Source organism: Oratosquilla oratoria, chromosome 30 (genome assembly GCF_046742065.1).
Source record: "Oratosquilla oratoria isolate Oo_2021 chromosome 30, ASM4674206v1, whole genome shotgun sequence".
NCBI classification, from domain to species: domain Eukaryota; kingdom Metazoa; phylum Arthropoda; class Malacostraca; order Stomatopoda; family Squillidae; genus Oratosquilla; species Oratosquilla oratoria.
This window is the reverse complement of record NC_134806.1, coordinates 5,837,616-5,853,759: the sequence shown is the minus strand read 5'-3', so window position 1 is coordinate 5,853,759 and position 16,144 is coordinate 5,837,616.

The following is a 16,144-nucleotide window of genomic DNA, read 5'->3' as shown; positions in this document are numbered from 1 at the left end:
CAGAGAGTTTACAAAAAATAAATAAGAAAATATTTTTGTGGAAATAGCACATAAACCTAGGAACACACTGCACAGAGCCCTGACCAAAGTTAAAGACACAGAGAACCAAGCGGACCGAATAGGGGTGGTGTACGGACCGTGAGACACATTATGTTGGGGAAACTGGCAAGACATTAGCGACCAGATTGCAAGAACACCAGAGGGCTGTCGGTAGGAGGGATATGACTTCAGCTATTCTAAGACACTGCGAGGAAACAAGACATTAGATAGATTGGCAGAATGCGGAAGTCAAATACGGAGGAAGCGGAAAAAGTGTCATGTTATTCCTAGAAGCATGGGCTCGGGATGAGAATAGTGTCAACAGGTGCATCACTTTAAATCCAATTTACAAGGGAGCGAAGGACAGGCTGGAGAGGAAACATCATAATTGTTTTTTTGTTGTGTGTTTTATTTGTATTGTTACGACGGTAATTTATTTTTTGGGGGTGTGTTTTGGATTACTAGCCTTTTATTTATGTAAGTTATTAACGGTGAGGGACTGTTTTTGTTTTATTTTTCCAATTTCTTTGATCTGTGGCAGTGCATGCTTCGCGGGACATTTGTCCCACGTGGTGCGTTTTAGGTTATCGGATCATTGTGGTGCGTACCAGTGTGTAGAGTTTATACCCAATCTTGGCACCTTTTTTCAATCTTCATTATATTTTTCTTACTTATTTTATTGTAAACTCTTTGCGTGTTTATTTTATGGATGTATTATACATTCTGTATTATAGAGCAGGTAAGGCAACTGGTCTGGATGGATGCCATGCAGAATGTCTGAAGAAAGGAGGTACAGTGATGGTGGACTGGCTGGTGAGGTTGTTTAATGTCTGTTTGAGAGAGGTTAGAGTGCCGGAGGACTGGAGGAGTGCTTGTATAGTTCCGCTTTACAAGGAAAAGGGGGACAAGTGTGAGTGTAGTAGTTTCAGAGGGATCAGCTTGTTGAGTGTAGTTGGGAAGGCTTATGGGAGGGTCTTGATTGAGAGGATTAGGAGAGGAACAGAGGGAGTAATTGGTGAGGAACAGTGTGGGTTTAGGACAGGTAGAGGTTGTGTAGATCAGATCTTTGTGGTAAGACAGATATGTGAGAAAGCTATAGGAAAAGGTAAGGATGTTTTTTGGGCTTTTATGGATCTGGAAAAGGCTTATGACAGAGTAGACAGGAAGGCACTGTGGGAGGTACTGCAGATTAATGGGATAGGAGGAAAGCTGTTAAGAGCAGTCAAGAGTTTTTACGAGAGTAGTAGAGCTTGTGTTAGGATTAGAAATGGAGAGAGTGAATGGTTTGAGGTAAAGGTGAGACTTCGTCAGGGCTGTGTTATGTCGCCCTGGCTGTTCAATCTTTACATGGATGGGGTGGTGCGAGAGGTGAGTGCAAGGGTACTGGGTCAAGGGTTGGAGATGTTTAAATAAAATGGAGAAAATTGGGAGGTGAGCCAGCTGTTGTTTGCGTACGACACTGCGCTTGTAGCAGGATCAGAGGAAGGATTGAGAAAGTTAGTGACAGAGTTTGAGAAGGTGTGTGAAAGAAGGAAGTTGAAGATAAATGTGGGTAAAAGTAAGGTGATGAGATGTACAAGGGGAGAGAGTGACAGCAGGCTAGAGGAGAGCGACTGGAGGAAGTGGATAGTTTTAGATACTTGGGTGCAAATGTGGCAGGAAAAGGTGTAGTGAAGGTGGAGGTAGAATGTAGATTGAGAGAAGCGAGTAAATGCCTTGGTGGATTGAAAAGCGTAATGAGAAATCGACATCTGGGAATGGATGCTAAGAGGAGGTTATATGAAGGAGTGATTGTGCCAACAGCATTGTACGGGGCAGAATCATGGAACATGAGAGAGGAAGAAAGAAAGAGATTGAATGTCTTTGAGATGAAATGTCTGAGAATTATGATAGGGGTTACTAGGCTGCATAGAGTAAGAAATGAGGAGGTGAGGAGGAGAACAGGGGTGGAAAGGGAGTTGGGAGATAGGGTTGATGAAAGGGTATTAGGATGGTTTGGACACATGGAAAGAATGAGTGAAGAAAGATTAGTAAAAGAAGTGTGGAAGGCAGAGGTGGAAGGAGTGAATATGAGGGGGCGTCCTAGGATGATATGGATGGATGGGGTGAAAGGGGCATTACAAAAGAGAGGAATGTCTGTGGAGGAAGGACGGGAGAGGACAGAAGATAGGGGTGAATGGAGAGGGGTTGTGTATAGATGATGCTGTGATGCATGAGGGGGAGTGGGTGGGGGATGGGGGGTGAGGAAGTATGTATGAAAAAAATGACGCAGCCCGAAGGGATTTCTCCCTGTCTTCTCCTTTTCGGCATGAGGAGACGGAGAGGGGAGGGGGGTCGCCGAATTTATGAAGCGGCCTTGCTGTGGATGTGCTCTGTCTTGCGACACTGCTTCTGACCCAGGGCAGTGGGCAGGATGCAGGGATGACCCGTCATCCAGGAGGTGCCAAGATAAGAGGGAGGGAGGAGGGTGGAGGGGAGTGGAATATATAGGAAATGGAATGGGTGGGAGTGGTTTCTATGCCTTTTTCTTTTTGGTTACCCCCCATGTAGGGGGAAAAAGCCTTTGGTATATGTATGTATGTATGATATGTTCTACTTGTGTTTGTTACAGGAATGTAGCGGTTACCGGGGTTACCTGTCCCAGTGTACGAGGGAGACCCCCATTATATTGATTACCTATTGCTACCACTGTATCACCCTGAAGACGAACCCCGGACAGGGTTCGAATCGTCGGAATAAATTGGCAAACGACGAGTCCAGCGTATACTTTCTTCCAAAAATGATTCCTGGACTCCAGCTCTTTACGAATATATATATATATATATATATATATATATATATATATATATATATATATATATATATATATATATATATATATACCTTTTGGCCAAAGACTTTCTCGTAAACATTTACTGTTGAATGCTAAAGCATATGTGGCATCAATGATTTTTAGAGAACATTTCTCTAACTCTCAAGTATCCTTTTCTCTTCATGGTTCAAACTCTGGAGGAAAGTACGAAAATCGTCAGAATGGTGCTCCATGCGGAAAAATTCGATCATTTACCAAACTGGAGAGGAGTTGAAGTGCTGCATAAAGGTTTTGATAAATTCACAAGAAGAATTGTAGAATCAGCATATATTTCAACAAAGAATTCATCGAACCACCGAGGAGAATTTATCAATTGAGCAAAACAAACTAGTATTTTAATTCTAGAACACGCCAGAAAAACGACCTTTCCTAAGTATCCGACAATATAACTAAGTTTAGCACATAAGCTTCTATTACAATTTTCTGTATACTCTCTGAAGTTCTATGTGAACTAAAAGTTAGTGTGTTTAGGGTTCCGTGCCTTTCCCTCTGTTTATGTTCTCCATCATCCAAATCATTTGTCTAAAATACTTATCAATATGTATATCTATCTATCTATATATATATATATATATATATATATATATATATATATGTGTGTGTGTGTGTGTGTGTGTGTGTGTGGATGTGCATATACATATATATACATATATATATATATATACATATACCTGTATATATATATATACATTCATATGTATATTGTACGGGGCAGAAACATGGAACATGAGAGAGGAAAAGAGAAGGAGTTTGAATGTGTTCGAGATGAAATGTCTGAGAAGTATAATAGGGGTTACTATGCTGGATAGAGTAAGAAATGAGGAGGTGAGGAGGAGAACAGGGGTGGAAAGTGAACTGGGAGATAGGGTTGATGAAAGAGTATTAGGATGGTTTGGACACATGGAAAGAATGAGTGAAGAAAGATTACTAAAAGAAGTATGGAAGGCAGAGGTGGAAGGAGTGAATATGAGGGGGCGTCCTAGGATGAGATGGATGGATGGGGTGAAAGGGGCATTACAAAAGAGAGAAATGTCTGTGGAGGAAGGACGGGAGAGGACAGAAGATAGGGGTGAATGGAGAGGGGTTGTGTATAGATGATGCTATGAGTCAGTAGGGGGAGTGGGTGGGGGATGGGGGGTGAGGAAGTATATATGAAAAAAAAAAAAAATGACGCAGCCCGAAGGGATTTCTCCCCGTCTTCTCCTTTTCTGTATGAGGGGACGGAGAGGGGGGGTCGCCGAATTTATGAAGCGGCCTTGCTGTGGATGTGCTGTGTCTTGCGACACTGCTTCTGACCCAGGGCAGTGGACAGGATGCAGGGATGACCCGTCATCCAGGAGGTGCCAAGATAAGAGGGAGGGAGGAGGGTGGAGGGGAGTGGAATATACTGTATAGGAACTGGAATAGGTGGGAGTGGTTTCTATGCCCTTTTCTTTGTGGCTATCCCCCATGTAGGGGGAAAAAGCCTTTGGTATATGTATGTATATATATATATGTGTGTATATATATATATATATATATATATATATACATATATACATAAATATACATGCATGAGGGGACGGAAAGGGGGGTCGCCGAATTAGTGAAGCGGCCTTGATATGGATGTTCTGTGTCTTGCGACACTGCTTCTGACCCAGGGCAGTGGGTAGGATGCAGGGATAACCCGTCATCCAGGAGGTGCCAAGATGAGAGGGAGGGAGGAGGGTAGAGGGGAGTGGAATATGTAGGGGATGAAATGGGTGGGAGTGGTTTCTATGCCTTTTTCTTTTTGGTTACCCCCCGTGTAAGGGGGGAAAAGCCTTTGGTTTATGTATGTCTGTATATATGTGTATATGTATGTATATATATATATATATATATAAATATATATATATATATACACAGATATACATATATATACATGTATATATTATATATGTGTGTGTATATATATATAAATATATATATATATATATATATATACATATATATAGGGGGGTAATGTATGCGGGTTCCATATATTTATATATGTTTGTATGTATAAGATGAAAATTTTAAAGTAATCATTATTTTTCTTTGAGGAGGGATTAGTCCCTGAGCATAAAGCACTGATGCGTGGCTCTGGGCCGTAGGTGTGTAACTGAAGTCCCTTAACATGCTTACTGCAAAAAACAGTGAATAACTCACGCGGGATATTTTGTATAAAAATATGAGTAAAATGATTTTCATCATATTTGCATTTCTCTCCATGTCAAGATAGAATTTACAAAACACCAAATCCCCATTTTGATTCGCTTTATTATTAAAATCTCCATAAATGAAATAGCAAATAGTAACAGAATTTTAATAAGAACTGATTTTTTTTTATGAATTTAAAAGAATACAATGGTGACCGTGGTACTAATTAAACAAAGAACTAAAAGTGATGTGATAAAATGAATCCAAATGAAAGGAACCTTTTTTTTTATGTAATGTATGTTAGAGCTATACTGTGAGGTTGTGCCTACGAGTTTCAAATTGAAGTTAGGAGGTGATTTGGATCTGATAATGTGTTCCCAGTGGCGAGAGGTGATCCCAAAAACATTGTACAAATGCCAAAATAATGATCATTTGTGTGTGTTAGTGTGTGTGTGTGTGTGTGTGTGTGTGTGTGTGTGTGTGTGTGTGTGTGTGTGTGTGTGATTCATCATGGTCTTGGATCACGTGTTGGACTCGTGATCGACAGCTATTTCCCTCCCGAAAGAGAGCTCAGAGCTCATATATGACCGATCTATGGGTAATGCTGTGACCTTACACGCACATACACACCCAACTCCACGCCCATGATAGTTGGAGTAACGACTCGCAGAGCAGCGATACTGAAATAATTTCAGCCCTGGGCGGGATTCGAACCCGGACCACCGTAGTGGCGGCCGGGAACTCTACCACTGCGCCAGTGTGTGTGTGTGTGTGTGTGTGTGTGTGTGTGTGTGTGTGTGTGTGTGTGTGTGTGTGTGTGTGTGTGTGTGTGCGTGTGTGCGTGTGCGTGCGTGCGTGTGCGTTAGTGTGTGTGTGTGTGTGTGTGTGTGTGTGTGTGTGTGTGTGTATGTGTGTGTGCGCGCGCGTGCGGGGGCGCGCGCCAATGTGTGCCTATGCGATGTGCCTGTACGTATATATGTACGTATATTCATATATTCACACGTGTGCTTTTGTGTGTGCGTGTATTGACATAGTGCATTTGTTTGTAAATGTAAGGGACACGTTGTCAGAGACATGCTCTGTGTTAGCGTCAGTTATTAAAAAGAAAAATAGATAAATTAATAGATCTGCCCTGAAATGGACAGGTGAGACAGGAGACCACAATATACTGTATTTTCTGTCGTTTCTTTTCCATGGAGACAGTCATACAAGACAGGAAGATAGCGCTGTCAGTTCCACACCGGACAAAGTCGTCAATGATGAGGAAACACATTAATAATTGTACACATTTAGGACCATTGGGACAGAAAAGAGATTTACAGAAACGCAGAGAACGAAATTAATCTCATATTCTTCATTTCACGTCATTTCAAGTTAAATTAAGTTGAAACCAGTGTCTGGGAATGAATTGACAGCTTTGTGAAATATTGAACACAGAGTTGCCAGCGATGTTGTACATTATGAATAAAGTAATAGGTCGGAGCGTTTGCTCTTGACGGCTACTGTAGATATGTTTTGAAAAAAAAAAAAATAGAAAGAGAAATTTGCAGGATACCATAGGAAAGGTCGAGTGGTAGAAACTAAGTTGATTTTATTCTGGCTAACGATAAAGTGATAAGTGTCTCCTGAACCGTTCTTGTAGGTTTCGTTCAACTGAATAAAATCACCAGGTGGCAGTCAGAATAAATATTATACCAAAAGGTTGACCATCACAAGCCAACGACTCATTCTTGATCCTTTTTCATAAATCTATTCATCTATTTTATATCTATTTGCTTATCTATCTAAAATGTCATGTCTTGGTTTATTTATCTATATAATTAAGTAATTATCTATATTTATCTATCTTTTTCTTTATTCATTTACATCTATTTATTTATATACCTTTTCTCTCTACTTGTTGATTTATCTTTTATTTTTTATTTATTCATTTGTCTATATATTTAATTTTATTGGTTAATTTATCAATTCAACTTATTGATGAATTTATTTATATACTTATTAATTTATTTATCTATTTCTCTACTTATTTATTTATTTATCTTTTTTATTGATTTAGATATTATTCGATTTATTTATTCAATCATCTATTTCCCCATTTATTTACTTATTTGTCTGTTTTTATTAATTTATATATCATTCTATTTATCTCTTTATTTATTCACTCATCTATCTATTCATCAACTTATTTTTTGTCTATTATACTGAAAACCGAAGCTCATGTATTAAGAATTTTCTTCTTCATGCCAACACACAAACATAATGAACAAATCACAATTCTTCTGTTTCCCTGCCGAACCATGGTGACACCATAATTATGTGTCATATGTCAGGTCACATGTCATGTTACGTGACTTCTCATGTCACGTGGCGTCACGTATCATTAGATCATAGCACAACAAACCATACTGTATTATTTTATAAACATATACTGTAATACTTGACCCAACGTTTGCCTTTTTTTTTCGAGGAATCAATCGCATCGAGGTATCTGAGAGAGTGAGTTGGAGAGAGAGAGAGAATGAGAGTGTGAGTGAGTGAGTGAGTGTGTGAGAGTGAGAGAGAATGAGTGAGTGAAAGAGAGAGAAAAAGAGAGAGAGAGAGAGAGAGAGAGAGAGATACTGAGTGATTGTGAGAGAGTTAGAGTGAGAGTGATTGAGAGTTAATGAGAGTGATAGTGAGCGAGAATGAGAGTGTGAAAGTGAGTGAGAGTTAAAGTGAGTGAGAGTGAATGAGAGTGAGTGAGAGTGAGTGAGAGTTAGTGAGTGATAGAGAGAGAGAGAGAGAGAGAGAGAGAGAGAGAGAGAGAGAGAGAGCGAGAGAGAATGAATGAGAGAGAGAGAACAATTCTCTACTCTGATTGGTCAGTCTGTCTGAGGGGGAGATATGGTACTGTCGAAGCAGGTCACGTCACCTTGTCCTTTATGTTCTCGGACAGCCTGGGTGAGTGACAGTCATCAGGAACCGATGGGAAGAAGAGGTCGAATTGATTTCATACCTCTGTCCAAAACCCCCATCTTTGTTCTTCTACTCTTCCCAGACACGTATGCCACCAATGAATAGATAGATAGATCAATAAATCAATTAATTAATCAAATAATTTATCAATCAATAAATGAATCAATCAATGATTCAATGAGCGATTGACTAGATCAATCAATTAGTAATAACATAAGTGAATCAATGAATGAATGCACGAATAATTGAATGAATCAATCAATGAATGAATGAATAAGGACATGAATGAATAGATAGTTAAATAAACAAGTACATATATAATTAGATAAGTATATAAACAAATAAATAATTACATAAGTAGATAGATAAGTATATAAACAAATAAAAGAAAATATAGAAACAAGTAAATGAACAAGTAAATAGATAAATAAGTAAGTATATAGATAAATAAATAAAAGTAAATATAGAAACAGGTAAATGAACAAATAAATTAATAAATAAGCACAGAGATAAATAAATAAAACTAGATATAGAAACAGATAGGTGAATGAACAAATAGACAAATAAATAAGTAAGTAAAATAAAGATAAAATAAAAAAATTCTCGGAAACCTAAATAAAACCTGTGAACTACAGCATCGTAGCGATAGATTGTCTCAACATGAAGTGGTTATGGGCCTCAGTGGGATCTGAAGCCTAGATGGGAAGGGAGTGGGGATGATTGGGTTCACAGGAGGCAGAGTTGGGTCGCACTGCCGTGATTGGGGTCAGCCGGAACCCGCGGCGGGTGAGATTGGTTTGGGTGAGATTTGATTGGGAGAGGATGGATTTCACCCAGATAGGATTGGGCTCACCTAACCATATCCTTGGGTGTACATATATAAGTATGTATAGGTATATATGTATATGATATGTTTACGCATATGTATATGTATATTGCAAAATTAATAGCAATAACGCATGACTAAATAATATTGCAGAAACCACAGGGAAAATAAAGTCGGAATACTAAACGTTTTCGTCTATTACGACATCCTCAGAGTACGACTCTGGGGATGTCATAATTGACGAAAAGGTTTAGTATTCCGATTTTATTTTCCCTGTGGTTTCTGCAATGTATATGTATATATAGATGTATGTATATATATATATATATATATATATATATATATATATATATATATATATATATATATATATAAGAGGTAGAGAGAGGGAGGGAGAGAAAGAGAGAGAGAGAAGGGGAGGGAGGGAGGGAGAGGGAAAAAGAGAGAGTGAGGGAAAAAGAGTTTGTATGGCTCCCTCTTTCGGTGTCAGTTTTGGTGGTATCCACATGAAAGAGAGCATGTGGGTGCACGTGTGCCCAAGAAAGGCTTTTCATTTGGTTCCATCGTGATAGATTTAATCTCTCAATGTACCAAGGGCTTCTTACAAGGAAGGTAGACAAGTTAAAGTCATGCACCCGCTTCCACCCATTCCATTCCCATCCACCACCCTCTCCCACCTTTCATCTTAGCTTCTCGTGGATGGCGTGTCATCCCGTCTCCTACCCACTGCTCGGGGCGAAAACAGTTCAAGAATTACAAAAATAACTTTGACAAAGAGAGCCATCACTTCTGTCATGCAAAGTAGAAAGGCACGCAAAGATTGCCAATTTGAAAAAAATGGCTTTCATCTATTACTATACTTAGTCTATTTGTAAGAATCTTGGAAAACATTTTGTATCATTTTGATAATAAAGTAAATGGTCGGTCATTGTTCACGTCTTAATGGTCTTCTTTTTATTGAAGCAGAATCACTATATATAGCACACACACACACACACACACACACACACACACACACACACACACACACACACACACACACACACACACACACACACACACCTACACTATGGTTCAGGAACGTATTCTTGACGCATACACTATGTAGTTGAGCTAATCTGCGATCAATTCGTTTTCCTTGCGTTTTCTTTATGAATAATATCTGATGATATGACACTTTCCTCAGGAATTTTCCTCGTTTTATACCTTTTAAAACAAACATCACTTCTTCCTTTATAACTTCTTGGACACTACTATCGTCTACGGACTGAGGTGAGGTATATATATATATGTGTGTGTGTGTGTGTGTGTGTGTGTGTGTGTGTGTGTGTGTGTGTGTGTGTGTGTGTGTGTGTGTGTGTGTGTGTGTGTGTGTGTGTGTGTGTGTACACATATACAAAGACAAGGGGAAAGACAGAGGCAGATATATATATACAGTAGAATAAGACTACGGTCTGTTCCATGGCAGGGGTGTACGTGGAATGTACTTGCAGCACTATACTGCTGGGGAATACGTGAGGTGCAAGATTTCATATTATTAAAAGAAAAGGGGGGAAGAAGGACGAGTGTGATGGAATGTAACAGATACAGTCACAGACCTGACCCACATCACATCCTGAACCAAAGACCTCGAGGGCAAACGATAGTGTCTGGTGCCTGAAGAAGGCAATGCCAAGTGAAGAAGAGAAAGAAGTTGAGTACCTATGAGACAGGAGGTGCCTCGGTCGGGAGGTGTCAGTCAGATGTCAGGTGCCACCAGCGTCCATGAAGGTTATCTTGTGGCGCCAGATACCCCCCCACACCCCTTCCCCCCAATCGTCGGGACGCACAATGGGCGCCCAAATTGCGAGGAGGCAGTTGGGAACGAGATACTACCGTACCTCTGTGATCAGTGGGTGGATCTTAGTACTATAGTGCCACGTCCTCAAAGGTCCTTTTCAGGATGTGGCATCAAAGATGTCATGTATACATGTGTGTGCATATTTACATACATATATAAATGTACACATACACGGACATAGGCTCTCTCTCTCTCTCTCTCTCTCTCTCTCTCTCTCTCTCTCTCTCTCTCTCTCTCTCTCTCTCTCTCTCTCTCTATCTCTCTCTCTCTCAAACACACACACACACACACACACACACACACACACACACACACACACACACACACACACACACACACACACACACACACACACACACACACACATATATATATATATATATATATATATATATATATATATATATGTATGTATGTATATATCCATACATATACGTGCATACATACATATACATGCATATATACATACATATACGTACACACATACATACACATACATGTATACATACATGTATACATACATACATACAAACATACATACATACATACATACAACGATAAAAAAAGAGAGATAAAAAGAGAGAGTGAGAGAGAGAGCTCCTGCAAAAAGAACGGCAAAAAGAATAATCTCCCAGCATCCCATTTTCAAAATCCGCGAACCCTCTCGCATTTATCGAAAGGTGCAACCCCAAGGGGCTGGCACACGGTCTTTGGACCGGGCCCAAGATCTTCCGCCATTGATTTTAACTTTATTCCATCCACCTTTTCGCGGAAGGAGAGCTGACAACCGGTGACTACTCTCTCCCACACCTAGACAATAGCCCAGAGTGTCTTCCCAGAGAGATGTATATAGGAAACCTGAGGACCCTTGCCAACTCTTGTGGGGCAGCGGGTTTCCAGTCACTGAAACTTGAGGCAACTGTTATTATTATCATTACATCCCATTTTAATCTAAGGGCTATTCTAGACTGAATAACATCTTCTGGTGTTAGAAAAGAATTCTTGAATGGACACACCCTCAACGTTTTTATTGAACAAAGTCAGTAAAGAAGTCACTGTAAGAGGCTGGTAGATAAAGGTAGACAAGTAAGGTAGATAGAGGTGTAGGTGGTTTAGGAAGTAAATTGAGGATCCCAGTTGAGAATCCATTGGTGTAAGTTGACAAGACAAGTGTAATATCATTCGGAAAGAAAAGAAGAAACGTTTACCTCCTTTTAATTTTCCCTCGGAAAGAAACGTTCTTGCGTGAGAGAGTGATGAAAAGAGAGTTGAAAGTGAAAGAAGAAATACGAAACCATAAAAGGGAACAGTAAAAAGAAGTAAACTGTAGTTACTACAGTGGTTACGGAAGTGACGGGAGTTAGACTCACCCTAAGAATGGGGTTAGGAAAGAGGATTAACCGAGACGAGCTTAACTTTGTCGGAAGGAGGAACTTTACTCAGTGGAATAAAATCGTCTGGTAATAGGCAGAACAAAATATATAAATACACCATCGATACTAAGGACATTCTTAGGCAGTATCGTTCCCGGGACAATTTCTAGAATTGAATTCCTCAGGTTCGGATTTAATCAGTTGAGATCTAGATTTTTACATATTGTTTAAGTTTTGTTTATTCATATATTTATTTATTTATTTATTTATTTATTCATTTATTTATTTACTTATTCATTTATCTATCTAATTATTCCATTTTATTTTATTTATTCATTGTTTTTCTTTTGTATCGTCTCGGTATTATTTTAAGAAGAAATTTCATTTCGACCGAATAATGTCACCGAACTCAACAAACCCCGAATTTATGAGAGCAATGATGGACCTCTTCAGCCAACGAAAACTATAAAAGAAATGTTCATTCCTCCGTGAAAGGCTCTTCTTTTTCCCCTTCATCTTGCTCCTCTTCTTCCTCGTCCTCCTACTCCTCCTCTTCTTCCTCCTACTCCTCCTCTTCTTCCTCCTCTCTGCCCCTCCCTAACACTCGTCCTTCACAATGCCCTTTCCAGCTCTGGGTTCCTATTGGTTATGTACCAGTCTTGGCCTCTTGTTTTGCTTCTTCTGGAATTTATTTGTTTGTTTTTTCATTTACTACATTAACTTTGTCTTCTTAAAGACTACTCGTTTTTTTTCTGATGCCCATCTTTGAGACTTCTGAGGTTTGGGTTTGTGTCTTCCTCTATTTGCAGTAGGACATTTCCTCCCTATTCCTGAAAAATGGTTCAAGGCTTTGTCTTTGTTTCCTGTATAATTTTTTTTTTTTTTTTTTTTTTTTTTTTTGCATCTCCTTCTATTTACAGAGGAACATTTCCTCGCCTTTTTCTGAAATCTTGAGCTCTTTTCTTTGTCTCTAAATCTTTCTCTCTCATTTTCTCCTTATTGGTCGTTCTTGCTTTCATATCTTTTTCTTATTTTTTAATTCTTAAATATGTTTCCCTATGATGACTCCGTTCTACAAAGGCGGAGCATGCCGACAGGAGACCTTTTGGTCCATATCTAGGTCGGATGCGAAAAAAAAATCATAATAATAATAAATTAATAAATAAAAACTATAATAATGTAAATAACAAATAAAATACGTAAATATATGCATAGGTATAGTTAAATAATAACAAAACAGGTAAATAGTAAATAATGATAAATTGGCATATAACTAATAATTTATGAAAATCAAACAGACAAATGATAACAAAACAAAAACAAATAAGACCAGATAAATTATAATCATTACAGCATCTTGCTTAGGTGTTTATCTAAATGATCCTTGTCTCCTCCTTTCGAAGTGACTTCCCTCTTCTCTTCGTTTCGTTCCTTTCTGTCAGCTCTTTTGTTTTTCTCGCTCCTTCGTCGACTTTCCAGTTTTCATTTACTTTCGTGTTGTCACCAAAAACTCGTTCCGGTTGACTTTTCCAGTTAGGGTCACTTCAGTATACTTACATACTGCATCTCAGACCTTTCCAACTTTTTATTTCAACGTTACGTCCACACTGGCACGTATATATGCTTATTCCAGATTCTTCTTCTTTGCTTTCTATTTCATCACACTATTTATAAAAAGAGATAAGAGTAGACATCTTCGGTGGATGCACGAATTGGTGGTTCCGAAGAGCAAGAACATGGGAGAGGTAGGTCGATGAAGGTGAGCGAAACCATAAAACAAAGTGCTCAGGGTGTCGATCAAGCGAAAACGTGCGCGGGGGATAGGATGAGGCGGAGAATAATGTAAAGACTAGACCAACGACCTATTTCATAAGAGGGGTGCACTGGAGGGAAAGAAACGAGATGTAATATCCACAATGTTTCACGCGGAGAGAAGGGAAAGGGTCGAGTGTGATGGGGAGTGAAAGGAGTGAGGGGAAGCCGTTCTTTCACGCCTAGCCACCTCGCGTTGCAGAAAACCATCAAGGTTTTCTCATTCCTGATCACACAAATCTGCCATTCGTGGAAGTTAAATGAGCTGTCAGAACGAGGAAAGTTACTATATAATGGATGATCCTCTTTTTTGTAGTGTGAATTGGATTTCGCTGTGTCCGCTCGTTTTTCTAAACCTGTCACGGTTTGCCATTTCGTTCCTGATCATGCCCAATTGTACATGTGTCTTGAATGCCGTCAAGCGATTTTATTCAAACAAGGAAACCTCCACCTCTCTACTCTCTATCTATCTATCTCTCTCTCCTCTCTCTCTCTCTCTCTCTCTCTCTCTCTCTCTCTCTCTCTCTCTTCTCTATCTTTCTCTATCTCTCTCTCTCTCCTCTCCCTATCTATCTCTCTCTCTTCTATCTCTCTCTTCTATCTCTATCCATCTCTCTCTCTTCTATCTCTCTCCTCTCTCTCTCTCTCTCTCTCTCTCTCTCTCTCTCTCTCTCTCTCTCTCTCTCTCTCTCTCTCTCTCTCTCTCTCTCTCTCTCTCTCTCTCTCTCTCTCTCTCTCTCTCTCTCTCTCTCTCTCTCTCTCCCTCTCTCCCTCTCTCTTTTAATCCCATTTTATCAAAAGTGTGCTACGGAAATTAATGAAATAACATAATCTTTAGCAGAGTGAAAGGTAAAGGGCCACCCGGTTCAGAAGGGTTAATCGAGATTTATTAGCACTTACCCTTTCGCTCCTGGGGACGTATCGCAGGAACAAAGAAAACGGATTGGCGGCAACCAGACTAGAAGGGAAAATGCCACCAGGCAAAGGAGGAGAGGTTAACTGGTGCGTGATTTGTTCCCGATCACGCTTGTAAATAAATAGATAAAGTTAGCAAGTAGATAAATTAGTAAATAAATTAAATAAATAGATAGATGAATAGGTAAATGACAAAGTAGGTAAGTAAATGGGTAAATAATCAAATAGGTAAATGGGTTAACGAATACGTAATTAAGTCCCGATCACGCTTGTGAATAGATAAAGTTAACAAGTAAATAAATTAGTAAATAAATTGAATAAATAAGTAGATGAATAGGTAAATGATAAAGTAGGTGAGTAAATGGGTAAATAATTAAATAGGTAAATGGGTTAACGAATACGTAATTAAGTCTCGTTCTACTTCAGGTAGAAGTCGAGGACACATGAATCTGACACAGTACAACGCATGAGTAAAGGCAGCAATGACTGCAACAGCTCTGTAGGGAAGAGGCCAAACGCAGAGTATGGGAGTCCAATATATTTTACGTTTCGCCCAGCAGGGCTTCTTCAGAAATAACTGAAGAAGCCCTGCTGGGCGAAACGTAAAATATATTGGACTCCCATACTCTGCGTTTGGCCTCTTCCCTACAGTACAACGCATACTGTGCTGTAATTGGTTGTACTATTTGACAATCCTTATTTGCGTTTGTTCTTCAAAGTGTAGGCCGCTTAACACTGGACCAATTGTCAACTGTTGTGAGTTCGTTTAAGTATAAACAACTTCTGTTACAATCTTCCTTTTCTCAAACTTCCAAATGTCAAATCACTCTTGCCTCATTTAATGAGAAGGTGAATGACGAACTAAGAAAAATTAGATTTATACGAATGTTAGACACAGTGTTGGAATGTTCTTGGGGAAATCTAGAAATATAACTGAAGTCTTCTTCTAGCGAATTAAGTTCACAACATTTGATGAGAATATGCCCAATGTGGAGCTGGTGTTAAGCCATCTGTGTACCTTAATCTCCTAAATAGATTGTGCCAGTATGATGTAAGAGACTATATTATACATAACCACAAATTGTCCTATAGCTGTTTCATGTGTACCTCAGCTGTAGCTTTCAACAGGAAATATATATATATATATATATATATATATATATATATATATTTTTTTTTTTTTTTTTTTTTTTTTTTTTTTTTTTCCTCCTAGACTTTGCCTCCGGAAGCTCACTGGCCGACCGTATTAGGGCGTCGTTATTTGCGGCGAAGGTCGAGGGGATAGCGGTTCGAACCCTGCCACCGGCGAAGTTGAACCAAGGGCATGGTTCATTAAATTACAAACTACA